The sequence below is a fragment of the Nelumbo nucifera genome, chromosome 3, assembly GCF_055504915.1.
Source record: "Nelumbo nucifera cultivar China Antique chromosome 3, China Antique-T2T, whole genome shotgun sequence".
Taxonomy (NCBI): domain Eukaryota; kingdom Viridiplantae; phylum Streptophyta; class Magnoliopsida; order Proteales; family Nelumbonaceae; genus Nelumbo; species Nelumbo nucifera.
Genome location: NC_142651.1, coordinates 23,271,411 through 23,292,062, shown reverse-complemented (window position 1 = coordinate 23,292,062; position 20,652 = coordinate 23,271,411). Strand labels below are relative to the sequence as shown.

Sequence of the window (20,652 nt, the reverse complement as noted above, 5' to 3'; positions counted from 1 at the left end):
CTTTTCCCTCGTCTCTATTGATTTCCTCTTCCTCGAACTCTTGCCTCGACCCTGCTCCCCTAGCATCGTTCACCTGCAGAAAATCCCTCTCTACCCATCTATCCTCTTCATTCTAGTTCTCTGGAACCACTTCCTTTCCCTTTTATCTCCCTTTCTCCAAATAACTCCACAAATTCTTCCCAGAAATCTCTCTCCATTTTAGAATTATCACACAGGTAGCTCAAAGTCAGCTCTTGATGAAAAACTATAATATAATAGGGACAAAATAAAGTGCAAATAAAGAGTAACTCCACTTCTTCTTGATGGATCTAACAACACTTGAACACAACCTTAGACTTCACAAAGTTGATGATACAATCTGAATTGGGCAGAACCTTGTTGGAGGTTTTGATATCCTTCCAATAAAGTGAATAACTTTGTTGGGTAGAGCGTTGTGACTTCTACACATTCCCTTTCATAGGCGATTGCCACAACGTCTCTCATATGAAAAAGGAGATAAGAGTCATTGCAAAAGATTTACTCACCAACACTTATCTTGTTCTACCCCTTCGGATTGAGACAGGTGTCTCAATGATCATGGTTTTAAACCACATGATCACTCAGCCCATTCTAAGCCAAACATCCTCTTGCTGACTTAGTCAAAAGCTGAAATGGATCCAATTTAGACCCAATAACCACCCTGTGAACAAGTCAAAAACAGTTTACAGAAAACAGATTTTTTTTTACTAGAAAATAAATAATAACATATAACAAAAATTATAATTGGTGTGTGTTGTATTGTGTTCAAAGAGATGATATCATTAAGCTACTCCATCAACGTGTAGCTTTTCACATGGCCAGTGGATTCTCCTACACGTTGAGGATTCCAAATCGAGGGCCTATGGCCACCCGTTCCAACATCTCCCACTTGGCCAGTTAGAGCCGAGATGTTTGATTGCTTCTCAATCCCATTGACACCACGTGCCTTTTAAAATCACTAACCCCAATGGGCTTTGTCAATGGATCAGCAACCATATCATTTGTACATAACGTGCTCTACCAAGATCTCATTCCGTTGGTAGATATCATGAAGATACCGGTATTGCAAGTCAATGTGCTTTCCTTTTGGACCAATTTCTCCATTTTTTATCGTCTTGATGGCCGCTTCATTATCATTGAACATTCTGATAGATCCTTCAGGTGCACTTGGTATTTTTAATTCTTCCAAGAACCTTTTTATCCAAATTCCTTCTGATGCTGCTGTGCTGCAAGCTATGAACTCAGCTTCCATAGTATATTTGGCTACACAGCCTTGCTTTTTGCTTGTCCAAGAAATGGCTCCTCCTCCCAGAAGGAAGATGAACCCGGTAGTAGATTTTCTATCATCCGGGTCTCCTGCAAAATCAGCATCACAGTAACCCATCAATTCTAATTGATCAAAAGAGTATGTTAGTCTATAATCCTTGGTTTGTTTTAAATATCTTAGAATTCTTTTAATGGCTGACCAATGTGCAATTCCTAGATTACTTTGGTATCTACTAACAAGACTAACAACATAAGACAAATCAGGTCTTGTACATAACATTGCATACATTAAACTACCAACCGCTTGTGCATAAGGAACATTCTTCATGTAACTTACTTCTCTTTCATTTCTAGGTGACATGTCCTTAGACATTTTAGTTCCTTTGCAAATAGGAGTATCGATTCCATTACAATCTATCATGTTAAACCTTTTAAATATCATTTGTAAATAATTTTCTTGTGAAAGAGATAATGTCTTATATTTTCTGTCTCTTTCTATTTTTATTCCAAGTACATAGCTAGCATCTCCCATGTCTTTCATTTCAAAATTAGTACTTAACCAATGTTTTGTTTCATTTATCATAGATATATTATTACTAGCTATTAGAATATCATCAACATATAAGGAGAGTATAATAAATGAACTCCCACTATTCATTGAGTAAACACAGTGATCGAATGGATTTGGAATAAACCCAAGTTTTGTGATAGAATTATGAAATGTGTAATACCACATCCTAGATGATTGCTTTAGTCTATATAGAGACTTGTTCAATTTATATACTTTATTTTCTTGCCCTTCTCTTATGTATCCTTCTAGTTGTGTCATATAAATTTCTTCATTTAGCTTTCCGTTTAAGAAAGCGGTTTTTACATCCATCTGACATAACTCTAAATCAAAATGTGCAACTAAGGACATTAAAATTCTAATGGAAGTAAATCTTGCTACCGGTGAGTAAGTTTCATCATAATCTATACCTTTAACTTGTGTATATCCCTTTGCTACAAGCCTAGCTCTGTATTTTTCTATAAAACCATTTACTTTTAATTTATTTTTGAAGATCCATTTACTTTTAATTTATTTAGGCAAATCTACCAATTTCCACAATTGATTTTTATTTATTGAATTTAGTTCTTCATTTATGGCTTCTTTCCATTTTTCTTTATCGGGTGCTTTCATAGCCTCCGAATAGCTTATTGGATCATCTATTGATTCTTCATTTAAAAAGGTATAATAATCTTTCAATTTGGAAGAGGGAAACCTTTCTCTTTGAATTTTTCCTAATGTATCATTCTTTGTTGTATATGTTTCTTTTTGTATATCTTCATTTTCTATTTCAAATAATTGAGTCAAGACACTATCATTTTCATCTTTTATTTGATCTTCTAAGAACACGACATCCCGACTTTCTATGAATTCAATAGATCCATCAGATTTATGATTTATGAATTTGTAACCTTTGCTGTTTTCTGAATATCCTATAAAGGTGCATCTTATGCTTTTGTTATCTAGTTTGTTTCTTAGTTGACTAGGAGTTCTAACATAGGCACTAGAACCCCAAATTTTAATATTATATAGGTATGGTTTTCTACCAATCCAGATTTCATGAGGTGTCAATTTATTCACTTTAGTTTGTATTTTGTTTAGAATATAAATTGTTGTAGTTAATGCTTCACCCCATAAATGTGTTTCTAGATTGGAGTGTAATAACATTGATCTTACCATGTCAAGTAGAGTTCTATTCCTACGTTCAGCAACTCCATTATGTTGTGGAGTATAACTCATGGTTAATTGATGTTTTATCCCATTTTGTATACAAAAATCATTAAATAGATTAGATATATACTCACCACCTCTATCACTTCTTAATATCTTTATTTTTCTTCCTAATTGGTTTTCTACCTCTAACTTGTATTCTTTAAATTTTTCTAATACCTCAGATTTTCTTTTAATCAAATAAATATATCCATATCTAGAGCTATCATCAATAAAGGTCATAAAGTATTCCATTCCCTTTTATAGGCGATTGCCACAACGTCTCTCCTATGAAAAAGGAGATAAGAATCGTTGCAAAAGATTTACTCACCAACACTTATCTTGTTCTACCCCTTTGGATTGAGACAAGTGTCTCAATGATCATGGTTTTAAACCACATGATCACTCAGCCCATTCTAAGCCAAACATCCTCTTGTTGACTTAGTCAAAAGCTGAAATGGATCCAATTTAGACCCAATAACCACCTTGTGAACAAGTCAAAAACAGTTTATAGAAAACATATTTTTTTTTACTAGAAAATAAATAATAACATATAACTAAAATTATAATTGGTGTGTGTTGTATTATATTCACAGAGATGATATCATTAAGCTACTCCATCAACCTCTGGCTTTTTACATGGCCTGTGGATTCTCCTACACGTTGAGGATTCCAAATCGAGGGCCTATGGCCACCCGTTCCAACATTGAGCACATGAATTTCCATTTCTTGGCGGTTTTAACGGAAACCCATTATGACCAATATCCAAACCTCGCAGAAAATTGGGACCCTTTTCAAAAAAAAACCAATTTTCCCATCTGGGGTCTCGAGGTTTTGCACGGAGACGTGATGTTTCAGTCTGGTCAGAGAGTTCTCTGTTCCATGAACAAAACCATTGGAGAGATTGGTCTCTGTAATCTTGGCCTACAAGGGAGCTCAGAGTAAGAGTGATAAAGAGAAACATACCCCGCCAAAAAGGTAGAACTTTTAGAAGTCGTCCAAGGATTTGAGGGGAAGTTCGAAGAAAATTCTCTTCCTCCCTAGTATGCCCTTGCAGCTGGTGATGGACTAAGAAATATTCCCATTGGCTTCCTTGACCGGTGATGGACCAAGCATAACTGTAGATGATGAACCCTCATTCCCATTAGGCACGAGCTCCTTGACTGTAGATGGTGAGGGTTCAGCATAGCTTCCTTGACTGGTTTGGTTGAGACAGAGTCAGATTTGCCACTTGTATCATCCTTAATGCATGAGCTATAAACTTCAGCGGTGAAAGAGGAGGAACATTGACAGAGTCAACAACCGCTTCTTCTTGAGTGGATGGAGTTTCAAGGAATATTGTAAGAGGAGGAAGAAAACAACAAAGAAAGAATAAGAAAATGACAAACTTTTCAGGATTATTCTTTTTTGAACCGATAGGGTTTGGATGAAAGATCGAAAGAGCTGTGTTCCTCATCTTCAAACGGTGGAGTTCAAGGATTAAAAAAGTATAATGAGGTCGAAGGGAGTTTTTTGCTCATGGGGGGTATTTCAATATAACTAACTTATAAAACGGTAAAATGAGAATTTGGAAAAAATTGATGCACCGGTTTAACGTTTTCTGTCTGAGTCAGTGACGTTTTTGTTAAATTTTTAAAAGTCTAAGAGAGATTTTTGTTAAAGTCAAACTAAAGGGAAAGTTTTTATGATTGTTATAAATTCCAGGGGAATTTTTATATTTTACCCAATTTTTTTAAATCTCCAAAACTATCTTTTTTCTATTTATTTGAATTATTTGTGATTCAATTAATTTTTTAAATATAACATTGAAGTCACCCATTGCTATAATAGATCGTTACAGATTTCTAATTGAATTCAATATTTAATTGAACTGGTAGAGAATTTTTGGAGACATCCATTATAAATCTTAATTGGTTGTTTTTGTTGAATTTTTGAATTATGATAAATCCAAACATGAAATGAAATTGGGCTTCTTAGGGTTTTAGTGGATGAACGTATCTAAAGTGCATTTTCCCCTAAATTGTGATATTCTTATAGTAGTTTTATCCATAAATCTAAAAAGAAAATTTCCTTTTCAAAAATAAAGATTCCATCTCTTGGAAATAAAGTACTAGTGAATGACTATGACGCCCAATGCATGAAGATGCTTGTAACACTATATCTTTTATGCTCGATTGTCTAGCTTTTTTTGTATCCAACATCTCTAGTTTTAATTTTTATTTGCTTTCTAAAAGATTTTTTTTTTCAACTATATGGCTTATTAATTGAGTTCTACGTGATCAAGGAAAAATATCTCCACCTACTAATTTTCTCCCCATTTTCTTTAGCGTTTGTCTGTCACGGACCCACTAACAGGCCATTAGTGGGTCCACTTATCGAATGTGGTTTAAATTAGTTGTTGGGCCATGCATCCAGTTGTGAAACTTGTTAGTGACAATTGGTATCAGAGCTAGGCATGGATCTCAAAGGTTCGACTAGTGGCATTGAACCAAGAAAAGCTAAGGGAAAGAATGAAGCAGATGTTCGATTTCATCTCCGCTCGTTTGGATCAATTGGAAGTCGTTTCTGCAAAAGCACGTACAAGATGAAAATATGGAAACTGTAATGTTTGCTAAGGTGGTCGAGCCAACCACAACTACCGTTGAAGATGATGGTGCTGAAACTATCAAGACCATTGTGGAGGTCACTCCTTTCTCCTCTGATTTTCAGAAAAGTACTCCAGGCTCCAAGTCTACTCGTCATCCTCACTCCTTAGTCATTCGCTCATCAACCCTGATTCAGAAGTTTCATAGTTTCCCATCTCGACCTTTATCATCTGCATCGCTTCTTTGGCATCAGAAACCTAACTCTAACACTACTTTGTTGCTTCAAAAGGTAACTATTGATCCTCATTCATTCACCTTTTCCACTATGGATACTTGTCTCTTGCTTACCCTTCCAACTTCTCACTGGACCCTTGTCTTTCTAGACGTTTGTTCAGTCTTGCCTGAGTGAGCCAAATTCCCGTTTCAGAAAGGGAGAGATTGCATCGTCATATCTACTTTATGTTCACTTTCCAAAGGGAGGGTTAAGGAGGATTCAGCAAAGGAAAAAAGGAAAAAGGGAAAAAGACATCTGATGAGGGCAGATTTGGCCCTCCAGTGAAGTTGCGACACATGGCACCTCGTGACAACTAGGCAAGCCCTCAGGCAACAACTTACCAAGTTGGTCCCCCCCCGGGCACCGGTCTGGCTGGCCTGGCGCGACCTGGCGCAGCCTGCGCGCGACTTGGCGCGGCCTGTGCGAACTGTGCGCGACCTGCGCGACCTGGCCGGATCAGCCTGCCACATGCGCCAACCTGGCAATCTGGCCCGGACGCAGGCGCCGACCTGACAACACGACCCGGACACAGGCGCCGACCTGATGACCTGACCCGGACACAAGCGCCGACCTGGCAACCTGGCCAGACACCGACCCGCCGACTGACACAGGCGCCGACCTGGCAACCTGGCCGGACACCGACCCGCCGACTGACACAGGCGCCGACCTGGCAACCTGGCCGGACACCGACCCGCCGACTGACACAGGCGCCGACCTGGCATCCTGGCCGGACACCGACCCGCCGACTGACACAGGCGCCGACCTGGCAACCTGGCCCGGATACCGACCCGCCGACACAGGCGCCGACCTGGCAGCCTGGCCCGGACACCGACCCGCCGACAAACACAGGCGCCGGCCTGGCAACCTGGCCCGGACACCGACCCGTCGACTGACAGGCGCCGACCTGACAACCTCGAGGAGTTCATCACCGTACCCCAGTTCTGACGGGATATGACATCTTACCATTTGAAGGCTTTTTACCCACCTAACCTGCGAAGGCACCACTATATAAGGACTCCGACCCCCAAAGCCAAAGGAGAAGAAGAAAGAGTATGGTAACCCCTACTCTCTAGCTCTCTCATTTCTCTCCAAGCCCTCTGTAATCAGAATGCTAACTTAGGCATTGGAGAGTCCCCGTCGGGAAAATACCCCCGGGTCCTCTGATTCAGTTCCCGTAGGTCCCTCAGCTCCCGCCGTCTACAAAGGAGAGAAAATCACCTCACGCGGGGGGTAATCGGGTAGCGCTGCACCAGGGAGCTCCACCATCCTCTGAGTTGCAGACCGCCTAGGAGCAAGTCAAGTGACGAGTTCGCCATCAGGCAGTTCGCCACCAGGGAGCACTGCCGGGCAGTTCGCCACCAGGCAGTTCGTCACCAGGCAGTTCGTCACCAGGCAGTTCGTCACCAGGCAGTTCGCCACCAGGGAGCACTGCTGGGCAGTTCATCACCAGGCAGTTCGCCATCAGGCAACGCCACCGGGCAGTTCGCCACCAAGCAGTTCGCCACCAGGGAGCATCACCAGGCAGTTCGCCACCAAGTAGCTCATCACAAAGGCACGTCACCACCAGGTCAAACACGAGGTAATTAGCCAAAAAATTTTACACATCCCAAGTACGTGACCAAAAACGGTTACATCAACATCCATTGGAACAACTGTTGCTATTGTTGTTCCAGTTGTTATTGCAGTGTTGATCATTTCTATCCTCTGCTATAGTTGGCAACGCAGGAAGAAAAAAGACAAAATCAGCCAAGAAAGCAATGGAAGTGGAAATAAAATGGGAAAAAGCTGGTTGCTGAGAGTGATGACCATTCCGCGGATAATATTTGACTTGGATGAAGACAAGATTGATGAAGGTTGTAGCACTTGCAGAGATTCAAATGCCATATCGTCTTCGACACCGGCATACATCTTAGGTCTTCATGTCTCTCTTACTCACATGCGCATGGGTGCTGATTTAAAACTAGTTTCTCTAATGGAGGACTGGTTCCAAGAAAACGGCGTTAGTACAGTTACATGGCAAATTGGCAATAGAAAGTGATAACAAGGTACCAACTAAGTTCTTCATTGATCGATGCAGCCAGGAGATACTCTCAGATGCCGCCCAATCATCGCTTCAAATTGTTGCGTCTCGTAGGGGACAGGACACGACATCATCCATTTTCACATAAACTCTTGAAACCAGAGGTACCCATGAACCTAACCTATATTGGGCACTGCTTTCTCTGAGGCTTTCTTGCACCATAGAGGTTTTGCAAACAGGGTTTATAAAAATACAGGATTGCGGTGGTCATTTATGCAGCCATGTAGCAGCAGCAGCAGCAGATTTGACTTATCAGAGGTTACCCCCTCAGTTTCACCGATCTTCGTTCAATCCCTCAAAGAGAACGGATTTATCAGCCTTGCCATTGATTTCATCAAGAAAGGGACTGCAGCGGCAAACATGACAGAATGTGATACTCTTCCCAGTAATTATGGTAATGTTCCACTCGTAGAACTACAGCGGAAGGCGGTGAATAATGCCATGATTGACACGTATGTGAAACGTGGCGTGGCTATACTGAGATTTCTATATATTTGGTTACTTTCAGTGGCTTGTGGTCGGTCCCTGTTATTTCATCGAACATCATTGACGTGGATGACGATTCATTGGCATTCATGATAAAGGAAGTGGGCATTCCATGGGATCCATCTTGGACAATGGGAAACGGTTCAATCTCTGTTCAGTTGTACATCGGTTTCCTCCCTGACACCATTGACGTTGTGCTTGATGTCATCGCAGAGAGTGAGAATCAGGTGTTCACTATGATTTCAATTTGTCTCTCATAGTTAAATGTGATCTCAACCACGTTAACCACAGCGACGATGTTGGAAAGGATGCAGACGCATACACTCATGTAAAATTGGTTGGTGCTTCCACCGTCACCTGCATTGGTGGTGGGTATAATGTCCTCAATGCTACTTCCGATACTTGCAATAAGAAACCTCCCGGTGTCCTAATTGTTGAAGTCATAGCTCCCAGTCTAAGTCCGAACCATATAGGATTTAATATCGATCCTTTCAACTACCTTCCTGGGTTCAGATCCAGTTTGAATGATGAAGTGCACATAATCCATTACTTGGAGACGAAGGCTGAAAATGGTGAAAGGACTTTGAGTAGGTGGTTCCATGAGTCTTGCATGAACAGCAAGTGTCATCGTCCTCTTTGGGGCCCACAAGTGATTAGGTTGGAATCTACATCGACAGCAATGCCCATCCATAAAGGCGCCTTTCTTTCAATCTCACAATCTTTATTGAGTTACTTGCATACATGAAAAAGATATCATATGCTGCTAATTGTCTTGACATACCACACGATTCTGATACTGATAGTGGGTTTATTAAAGTCATTCATCTTGCCAGAAAAGCTGATATCAAGGCCTGCACATATTATTGGGCTGCATCGGGTTTGTTGAAGGTTCTGACCTTGAGGACAAGGTGCATTTTAAGGGGTGGGAATGTTACGGACCCACTAATAGGCCATTAGTGGGTCCACTTACCGAATGTGGTTTAAATTAGAAAAAATTTAAGTAGTGGGTGTTTTTTCTGTTAGTTGTTGGGCCAGGAGAGTTGTATGAATTAGTCACGTAAGATAATGGGTTATGGGTAGTTGTATGAATTCGTTAGAGGAGTCTGTATATTTATACTTACCTTGCTCTTTGAAAGCTTATATCATTATTAATTGAAGAATTTTGCTTATAACCGTTGGGTTTTTATCGGAGGTCTCTCGTTTCCCTCGAAGCAAACGAAACTTACCTTACGTCCCTGACCGGGTTCGTGACATTGTCCTACTTGTGCGGCAAGTGCTAAAATAGTGTTTGTTACAGTTCTACAAGATCAAGGTAAGACATCTTAACTTACCATTTTTCCCATTTGTTTAGCGTTTATATTGTGTGTGCCGCAAGTGCTAAAATAGTTTTACAATTCTACAAGATCAACGAAAAATACCTTAACTTACCATTTCTTTAGTGTTTATTTTACACTCGTACCCCTTCTTTCAAAACACAAATAGATTGAAGGTCAATAATTTAAAGAAACTTGTTTTCTATATCAGTGAAAGGATCATTGTTACTTTAGCTAATTTTATTTAGAGAAAATGAAGGTAGTTTTGGCTCAATTAGGATTCAAGAGAAAATCGCAGGAAAATAAAATAAGGAAAATTTAAGTGGATATTTTGGTAATTTAATGCATTTTGTTTCATTTATGACTATGGGGTATTTCTCGTATAGTAAAAGTTCAAGGGGTTTTTGTTGCAATTGAAAGTTCAAGGGGTAATTCTCACTAACCCACCCAATAGTACAGCCCATTTATCTAGACAAATAATACCCTCTAAGACTTATAAGTCACTTACTCATTCGTGGATAAAATTGCTAATACATGATGGAACAATATTGTCTCTTCAATAATGTCAATTTTTTGGATAAAATGTTTGTTTATTGTATAACTTTATCTGAAGAATAAATGAACATTAGTAAATGCACTTATTGGAGTAGGTACTTTTGAGGAAACACCTGCTTAGATACATGAATTTACCCAAGTAAATGATTTAATGAGACACGAATGGGGCCTTTATTTTTTTTTTAACTTTTGGGAAAATACCTCTCCTCAAAGATAAACTTCATGCACAACAAAGAAGACTTGCCCTAACTCTTTGTTCATCAATTGTCAAGTTACAAAATATTGTGGTAAGACATGAAGCAGAATAAAGTAAAAAACCAAAACAAAATAAACAAGAACTATAGTGCCTTGTTGTAATGCTTTGTTCAAACATCTTTTACAATCTTGCATTAGGAATATCTCCATACTTATGTGCTTTCTTTCATGGGGAGATATTCCCAAATCCCAATTGTTACGCATCGATACACAGTGTTTCTCTATAAAAAAAATGCAAATATAGTGAATCAAACTCAGATACCAAAGAGCGCTCAAAGCCTTTCACCTTAAATGCAATTCTAAGCTACTAATCCATGTTTATCCTTGTGATAATAAGCCAAATAAAATAAACTTTATTAACTTATGTCTCTACATGCATTCTTTTCAATTTATAATACCAAAGAAAAAAACTCTAACAAAAATTTCAAAACGAATACAAAAAAAACTAAAATTTCAAAAGAATAATATTCAAAAATAGTACTTTACAAACTAATACAATAAATAATCTATCAAATCCATGTTTATATAAAAAGATGATTTTTAATATCAAGAAAATTATACAAATAAAATATTAAGAATAGAATAATTATTTTAATATTAAAATTTATAAATTTGCAAATGATATGCATATTAAAATTATTATATATTTTTACAAATTATTAATTAATATTTTAATTTATATTAACAAGTAATAACAACATATTTATTATTTATAAAAAAATAAAAACATTTTTTATAAAATATTTAAGAATATAACATTAAATTGAATTTATCAAATCCATTAATCTACATTTATTTCAAAAAATTATTTTTCATATTAGAAAAATTATATAAATAAAATATTAATAAAGGAATAATTATTTAGTAATTAAAAATTGTGAATTTTTATATGATATGTATATTATAAATTTTAACAAATTTGATATACTTTAAGTTAAGATTAGATTTTTATAAATTATTAATTAATATTTTAATTTGTATTTGAGAATTTAATATTTAGTTGACTTTTTGTTAATGCTAAAAAATTTAAAAATAAAAAAAAATAATTTATATAATAATTAAAATATAATAGGTGCATATGTTTAGTGCCTTCAACTCTTGATTGATGCATTATAAATAAAAGTATATGATATCTATGCATCCTGATATATTAATTATAATATATTTCTTTATATATATATCACTAAAATATATATTTTCTATGTATTTATATACTATTTGAGATTATTTTGATCTTAAATTTAATGATATTATTGTATTTACGGAATTTGTATGTATTTTCCTAGCATATCCATGCATTTTCATATTTTTCGTCTATATCCATGTGTTTCCAAAGTGTATCCGTATCCAAGTTATCTGATACGATACCCGATACCAATACTTTAATCCTTGATAAGACATGAATGAAACGACCGAAAAAAATTGGAATCAAGGGGTTGGCACCATTTGCATTGACTTTTAACAGTTGATTGGGGCTTGGCCAGCATTTGCCACGTGTTCCACCTCACTACAAGATGTGCAATGTTTTAAAAACTGAGTTGTCTACTCCGGTGATTGGCTAAGAGGGCACCACATCATTACTCCTCGGCTTATCCAAGTCCATGACTACGTAGGCCATGTGGCAATCAAACCTAGCCCTGATTAATTCTATATTAAATGATATATAAATTATAATACATGAGAAATCAAATATTGCACAAGCCTAAGCTAAAATGGGTTTGACTAGGCTTTGGGCGGCGGAAAAAAAGGGGGGAAATTCCCAATCAGTAGTTGTACTTTGGCTTGAGTGACAATTTGGTCCCTGAACTTTAAAATGCGACAATTTAGTACTCGAACTTTCAAAATGTGACAATCCAATATCTAAACTTTCAAAATGTGACAATCCAATACTATTGTTAACCAATCTGTTAATCAGCCATTAAGTGACATTTGTAAAGTAAAAAATGTCCTTCAAATGCCATCTAATTCTTTTTATCAACCATCCAAATGTTGACAAAAAACTGAAGAGTCCCAAATCCTAGCCTCTTCTATTTAAAAAAGTTGGTGACTAATTAGAAGAATCTAAAATTTATGGCTATTCATTTTATTGTCAATGTTTGGATGATCAGACAATCCAGCTCTTGTAAGGAGCCTCCACACAATGCTGCAATGTGGATAAAAAACTCCTCTGTCCAAAGATTGAATGGGACTCCCACTAATTTCAGGCTAATGGATTCACAGTCTACTTACGCCTCGTTACAGTACCGATTCCAATTTTCTACCGTTGCTACTCCCTCTCTAGTAGCAGCTCTGAATAGATTCTCACATCGGCTACCCAGATCTAACATTGCTGCATTTTCACCAAAAAGTCACCGGAACAGAGTCCATTATATCCTGTAAAATTACTCCCCAATCATCCACCTTCCTATCCAGTCTAACCACCATTCTTTTTCTCCACTCCTCCTTGCTCCCCTCAATCATCAATTTTGAGCATATGGAACTGCCGCAAATACCTCCTCCTGTCAGTTTCCTCACATCACATGCATCATTAGTATTCTCAGACAATTGTCTGGATTCTGGGGTAATCACAGGAGCCTTCATGCGATGTGCTCGGTTCTCCAAATATCACATCCTCTGTTCATAATCGTCTAGGGCCTTTGCAACCATCAACCACTCTTGTTTTTCTTTTCCAGCAGGAATACAAATCATCTGCTTTTTACCAGGTCCGAACATTTCTGTCAATTGAATAAAATCTCCCGTCATTGGCCAGTTTCTCCACAATAAACTTTTTTCTTTTGCAATTTGCAAACATAGCTCCCCTTTCCATTCAGTCTCCGTGATGGCAAATACTGTGCCATCAATTAACCCTTTCAACCAACTGAAGTCGTGGGCCGGTCCGCATCAGAATTTTAAGTTAAATGAATCCGGACTATACAAAAGTCCGACCCCCAAAACCCATTTTCTATCACCTTCCTTACCCGACTCTTATTTGTTCGCTGGTTGGAGGCTTAGAGCGACGAACTCAGAGAACAATAAGAAATTAATACGACAACCCATAAAGTGATGGTTTTGCCACCCATTTGAAAAAAAAAACATGTAAAAATTATAAAAATATATAAGATAAAATAAATGGAACAACAAAAATTGAAATAAAAATATATTTTTTCAATCATTTGGAAGATTTACTGCGGGGGAGATTACAGTACACCAGAAAATATTTTCAGTCATATGTAACAACATAATGGATTCTATAACTGTTGGAGGAGAAGACAGTACACCGCCGGTGGTTTGTAAATGATATGAACATGTAACTAACAACCAAATACAAATCTGAAAAATAATCAAAAAGCTTAACTCCTGAACAGAACACAGCAAACCGGAAAAATGGCATCTATCTACTCTAACATTAATAAAATAGCAAGGATGATAATTTAACTAAGATATAATCAGTTTGTCTGAGATTGCAGTCACTATTCGGTTGTAGACCCTGTTCAGTTGTAGACACTGTTCGGTTTTATCTTCTCTGAAGTTGAAGACTTCACTTGGATAATCTATGTATGCTAGGTTTACCGAAGTTTCTGCGCTAACGGAATGAAGGGTTAGTGAAACTTTTCAGATATCTTTCAGTTTGCAGAGTTGCAAATATCTTTCAGTAGCAGAAAGGTTGGTATTTTCATTGCATTAATTTGCAGTTTCTTTGTTAATTCTTGAGTTACCTATTTAGTGAATTAATCTGCTCAAATTTTCACTTTCCTTCGTAGGACACTGCATTGTCAAGGACTGATAAGGGACTTTACTGAAAAACAACTGTTCACAATATGGCATGTGTTTAATTTATTTCATAGTTTGGAAGGATAGGTGTTTGAACGGAGGAGGCCATATGTCTGAATGGGGAGGCTTTGGCCTAAAATTCTTTCTTTAAGATATATATATATTAGATACCCTAGTCTCGCTCTCACATCCATAATAGGAATTCCGAACTCGCCATGCCCGAACCATGCCATAGGGACATGAAACCAAGAAAATACAAGTCTATAACCAACTTCTATATGAACCGAAGGCTCCTCCAACCTCGTTGAAACCGTGATCAAATCAACGAGAATGTTATATACACGTTAGCCAAAAAAACAAAAAAAAAAGAGAATGTTATATACACAATAAGGTATTATGTTGGAGAGGTTGTATTTTATTATAATTTATTGATTAATACTTATTAAAGATTAAATTATTATTTGAGAATATATTATTTATTGACTAATTTAATATATTTTCAGTATTTATTGTGTTTTTATAATTATTTTATTTTTATTGGTTATCTATTGTATTTTCATTATAAAATTATTTTCAACAGCTATGTATTTTCAATTATTATTGAAGATTAAATTATTGTTATTTATTAGATATTAGATTGTTAATTTAGCTGAAATTAGGAGTGTTTGCGAGTTGATTTGGTTCGGTTGCAGATTGTTTGGCCAGCCAAATCGATCCAATCAGGTTGGGGATTGGTCAACAGAAACTAACTGACCATTAGTGAAAACCAACTAATTCGGTTGCATCGATTTGGATCAATTTATGGTTTGACCAGCTGGTTCAAAAGATTTAAACTTAAAAAATTAAATTTAAATTTAAAAAACTATAGTGTCAATTTATAAATGGCCAAATCGAAATTGACTAAACTTGGTTAGGTTGGAAAATTATTGAGCCAAACTCGATGGAAAATACTAGAAAACCAACCAACTTGGGTCGAATTGGGTTAAATTGGTCGATTTCATCGATTTGATGAACAACCATAGCTAAAATTAATTATTGTTATTTTTGTATTATAAAAAATTATTAGAAATAACATATAAAATATAAATAATTATTAATTATTACAAAAATAAAATATAAAACAATTATATACTCTTATGTGTTTCTGTTATTTAGCTTTCACTTAAGAAAGCCCTTAAATTGCAGGATCCCCACTAGTTCATTATAAATACTAATAGGGTTATCCAAATCACACGAATCCACCTCTACTTAAAATTTATATTATATGTATCAATAAAAATGGTCTGTGAATGTTATATTTTACCGGTGATGTTAAAGTTTCATAAAAAGTAATTTTCAATCCATTTTGTTCATAAAATAAAATATAAAGGTTTCCTAAAGCTATGGGTAGTTTCTGCACAAAGAGAAGTCAAGTATACGATAAGAACCAAAATTCATCTTCCATGTTTTGTTGTTCAGAGGGAGGTGAATGCATGGAAAACAGGAAGTAGTGGATTTTGAATCACAATTACTTGGATAGAATTTGTTGAGGGGATCCTAGTTATTCTAGAATCCACCGATTTGGAGATTCTTTATTGCTTTTCGTCTTGATTGCACATAGATTAGCTAAGGTTGCCACCAATAGAAAAACACGTAGCTTTACTTGGTCAACCTTGCCTCTATAGCAGCTGGTATTTTAGCTGATTGCAATTATGCAATATCAGTGAACGTGTTCTTTTTATATTAGAAATTATATTTAAGGTTATTTACTTAAACACCTTCTATAGTTTCATGAATTTATTAAAATCCATCTTATAATTTTTGTTTTACTAAAATATCTGATATCGTTTGCAATCAGTTTACTTAATCAACATTTCATTAGATGATAGTGGAAAATGACAATTTTAACCTTAATGTTCATTTGAATAAATTCAATAAAAAGGAAAAAGAAAATGAAAATATCATTTTTGCCCCTGATAAGATACAAACACCCACTCTATTTGGTTAATTTTATTTTTTGTATAAAGAAGTATTAGGGGTACTTTTGGAATAGACAGCCATGGGACCATACCCTTGAACACTTTCCACTCAATTTGGGTTACAATGTTAATATTTTCAGATGGAAAAATAAACACTTCTTAGTGAAAGGTCGATTAAGTAAATAGGTTGCAAGGGGGTGTTTTAGTAAAATGAAAACTATAGGATATGTTTAAGTAAATCCATGAAACTATAAGGGGTGTTCTAGTAAATGACCCTTAAATTTACTTTGTCATCTTGAAAAGGGGTTGCTCCTATGCTCTTTTATTCTCTTTCATAATATCATTTATTTTACTAGTAAGTGTGCATGTGCAATGATAATGATAGTAATAATGTATCCAAAATTTCTTATAAACTTTATGTATGTTTTATTTTTTTGTTTTTTATTATTAATCAAATGTGAATCGAAAATCCAAATCTGATTACATAAACACCTCATCCAAATATGTGATGATCAGATCGAGTTATAAAGTTTCAAGTATCATTGATAGATTTACTTGCTTGGCTAGAATATTCTTTTTGTAATATTTAATTAATCTTTTTGGTGTATCTTTTTTTTTGTTTATTTATCAAAAAAATGTAAGATTTAAATAAAGGGAATTGAATGGGGTGAAAAGTAGTAGTTCAATTTACAATTTAAACCTCATAATTAAATAGAGACTAAATTAAAAAATGAGTATTTTAGTTAAAAAAAAAGTTCCATAATCTTATTCATTTTTTTAATGATGGTGTAAATATAGAATTATAGATGTGTTCAATTTTTTCTATAACTTTTTTGTATTTTTGTATGTAAAAATAATTCTATTATGTTGCACTTACTTTTTGTTTAATATGATAAATATATGATATTATACATGTGCCTATTTTTTTTTTGCAAAATTGATGTATTTTTTTTTCATTTTTGTATTTTTATATTTTATTAACTTTTATTATTTATTTATGACATTAAAAATTAACATGTTTGACCCAAAATTTGAACTATGGATCTTTGCAAAACAATAAAATAATTTCATTTTGGTTAGTGATAAATTATGTATTTCATTTTCATTACTAATAAAAATAATTATTGTTTATTACACTTATTTTTTTTAATTTGATTAATAAATATATCATAAATGTGTCTAATTTTTTTCTACATTTTTTTTTGTAAGTTCTACATTTATTTCTATTTTAAAAATTTTATTACCTAACTATGACTTCGTAGGTTAATCAATTTATTCCGATGGTTGAATTGCTTAGCCACCATTTGGACTAAAAATGGTTTTGTTTTTGAGTCACTTTTAAACTACATGGGTTTATATTATTAAAAATATTGACACAGATCTAATTTAATAAGAAAAACTGGGTGTTAATAATTTAAGTATAAGGCTTAATGAGAGGGGATTAAATGAGATGGAAAGTAATAACTGAAGTTATATTTTCAACATTACCATTAGATATGGACTAAATACACAATTATGGATATTTTAGTAGGCATAAAAATTGTAATAAAATGACTTTTATAACCTTTCTCAAACAAAGAAGTAAAAGGTAATTTTAGTCCAAAAAAAATTTTATATTACATTCACACTTTTATATGCAATATAGACTTCTTGGCCCTCTCTTTTGCTCAAGACCTGGCCCTCTAGGCTATTTTACTAGAGAGAGACTCTCTTTATCATAGTTTGGAGTATGTTGAGCCCTGATCATCCCACTTCTTGGAGTATCAGACGCATCATTACTGATTGCAAGACTCATTGTTTCAAGCCTCCCTTGCTAGTCGGTTAGGTGGATTCCTTGCTAATCATGCAGTATGATTTTTAGCTAAAAAGCTCTGTTGCTCTATCCTTTTCCCATCCTTTTTCCGCCAGAGTTTCTTTCTAATGTTCTACTTCTCTACATGAACATTGTAATTCCGAGCAATATCATTGAATGAATTTGGCCTTAACACTCTGCTGACAGGCCTGTTTACCTAAAATAAATATATCATGTGAACCCTTTTGAGGAAGCTTAGATTTCCTCTCATTTTGATTTGATGGATTCAACATGTATTACCGATCCCAGTTTTTTTCATTATAAATTGGTAACTGTTTAATTTGTCGGTTACCAAATTCTGCTTCCCAGGAGAATTGTATCCAAACAACAACATCCGGCTCCCTTGTTGCTACACGTGGCAGGTCACATGCCTTGACCCGGTAGATAATCTATCATCAAGGTACAACCAAGAAGCGTCTCGTCTAATGAATGTTGACTCACTCTACAGATATAGGGGATGTTTGTAACCCCGACGCTTTTCAAAAAATTGTGCTACGTCGGATTTATATAGACGTTTGAACAAACGCCGATTTATTTCATTGTTTGGTTCAGTAGATTATTAAATTATTGGGTATGTTTTGAAAATCGAAATTTTGATTGGCGTTTCATGCATCGGTGAACCGTTTTCCCCAATGGTTAACTGATGTATATCCTATGTGGTGCTTATCTATTACCACATACATAAAAAACGGTGATAAAAATCATCTTACCAAACAGTATAATGTTTCATACTGCCTACATGAAAAACGGATTTTGAAAGCATAAACGTTTTTTTCTTAAAAATCGATCCCAAAAAACACCCACGCTTCCAAACACCATGACAATTCCTGGAACCATGAAATCTGGCCGGAGTAGTGGGGTCCAACTTTTGTTGTATACCCATTCGGGCAATGTCACTCCTCTACTGCTTGACAGGGGCGAGAGGCCTTTATTAGCGCAGGATGGTTTGTTGGAGCGAGATTTTTGTTATATTTTTGCTTGCTTTTATTGTTTCCTTTTGTCCCCTGACGGCTCACTTGTTGAGGTAGATTCCCTCGACTCAGTTGGTATAATTTGAATATGTATTTTGATTTGAGGGCTCATCTACATTTGTTTTTCATTGTATCTGTCTACATTTGGTTGGTTAACATATAATTTCTTTACCAAGTTTTGATTTTCTTTTTCTTTTTCTTTTTTTTTTTTTTATAGGTGTTTATGTTTCACCGTTTACCAATAATTGTTTACTGCTGTTGTTGTTTCTATTCCACCTTTCATAAATTCCCATTATCCATCAACGGATTCTGGCAAATAGGCTTGTTGAATCGTTGTTCTTCTAGCAATACATGGTTCTATTGTTGTTCAAATGAAACCCAACACATGTTTTTAAGAGCTGCATTTCTTTCTTACTTTCTTTCTTCTTCTTCTTCTTCTTTTTCTTCTATTCTATGTGTGTAAATTCTAACATTGATGGGTCTTCGTTTTAGCAAAGCATGCTTACCTGGCCATCTTGTGTATCAATTACTGCAAAACGAGAGAGATGCACAAGGAGATATCACGATTCCTTAAGACTGGACAAGAAGCCATTTCTCCAAGCGGGATATCCATTTACAGTTTTTGGTATTCCCTTCTTGGCTGTTCCCTTTGGTATTTTTACAATTTTATTTCTCAATGTTCATGCATATTTTTCTTTAAGCATGCCATACGAGAATATAAGACAGGGGCTGCATATGAGATCTCAGAGCTGTTCTATGAATTTGTTCTTCTACGTGTTTCAATTCTTGAAGGTCAGAGGTGAGTTCCTTGGTTGGATTTGTTGGAGTTAAAGTTATAATGGTTTATGGTTGGTATATTTTGCTCCATTATAACTTAAGAAGAAGAACTATCCAGTTATACAATGTTGGAAGGTAAATTCTATTACCTAGTTTTGTGATAGGCCCCAATTAACCTTACGTATGCCAGGAAGAGGAAAGGTCAACAATCAGCTAAGGGGGGGAAATAATTGAACAATTAATCACATGAGGGCAATTATTGCTGGAGGGAATAAGGAGAGTCTTGGGGCATTTATAGCTATGTCAGTGATGAAAAAAGAAGAGTTTTTGGGCATTTATAACTAGGCCAGCTGGGCATTTATAGAGGGAGTCAGTTATGCTGTCAGAAGAATATAAGAAGGGTCTTTGGGGGATGGGGAAGGGCATGTTTTTGTGGAGTGAAGAATACTGTGAGTGATTAGGAGAGCAGGCGGTCTCTCGAAGAACCGGCCAACTGTTAATGTTTTGTTTTCTTCTGAATGAATACCAGTTCCTTTTGTTGATGTTCGAGTTGTGTGAATTCTGCTGTGAAGACTGAGAATGAAAGCATTTCTAGGCTTCTAGTTACTGATGGTAACACCATGAGCTCTTTTACAAATCTGAATATGACCGTTGTTGATACTTGAAACAATTTTGGTTGATACTTAAACAATGTAGTGACTGCATACGGAAAGCCCCTCTCAGAAAACTTAAAAGGACATGCATGTTGGTTCTAGG

The 20,652-nt window shown here is 35.7% G+C and overlaps 1 long non-coding RNA gene across 5 annotated transcripts in view; it reads left to right on the top strand.

Moving 5' to 3' along the window:
* Positions 1-4,931: 4,931 nt before the first annotated feature.
* The window catches only part of LOC148801031 (uncharacterized), a 48,897-nt gene continuing 33,176 nt past the window's right edge, over positions 4,932-20,652 (top strand). Inside the window, exons 1-5 of one of the 5 annotated variants that reach the window (XR_016084280.1) lie at positions 4,932-5,914; positions 6,009-7,478; positions 7,613-9,777; positions 14,184-14,230; positions 19,612-19,744. This is a non-coding gene — a long non-coding RNA (uncharacterized LOC148801031). Of the gene's footprint in view, positions 7,479-7,612; positions 9,778-14,170; positions 14,231-18,811; positions 19,173-19,611; positions 19,745-20,652 lie in introns of those variants that run through there. The other 4 variants (XR_016084277.1, XR_016084278.1, XR_016084279.1 and 1 more) reach the window with 4 other exon arrangements.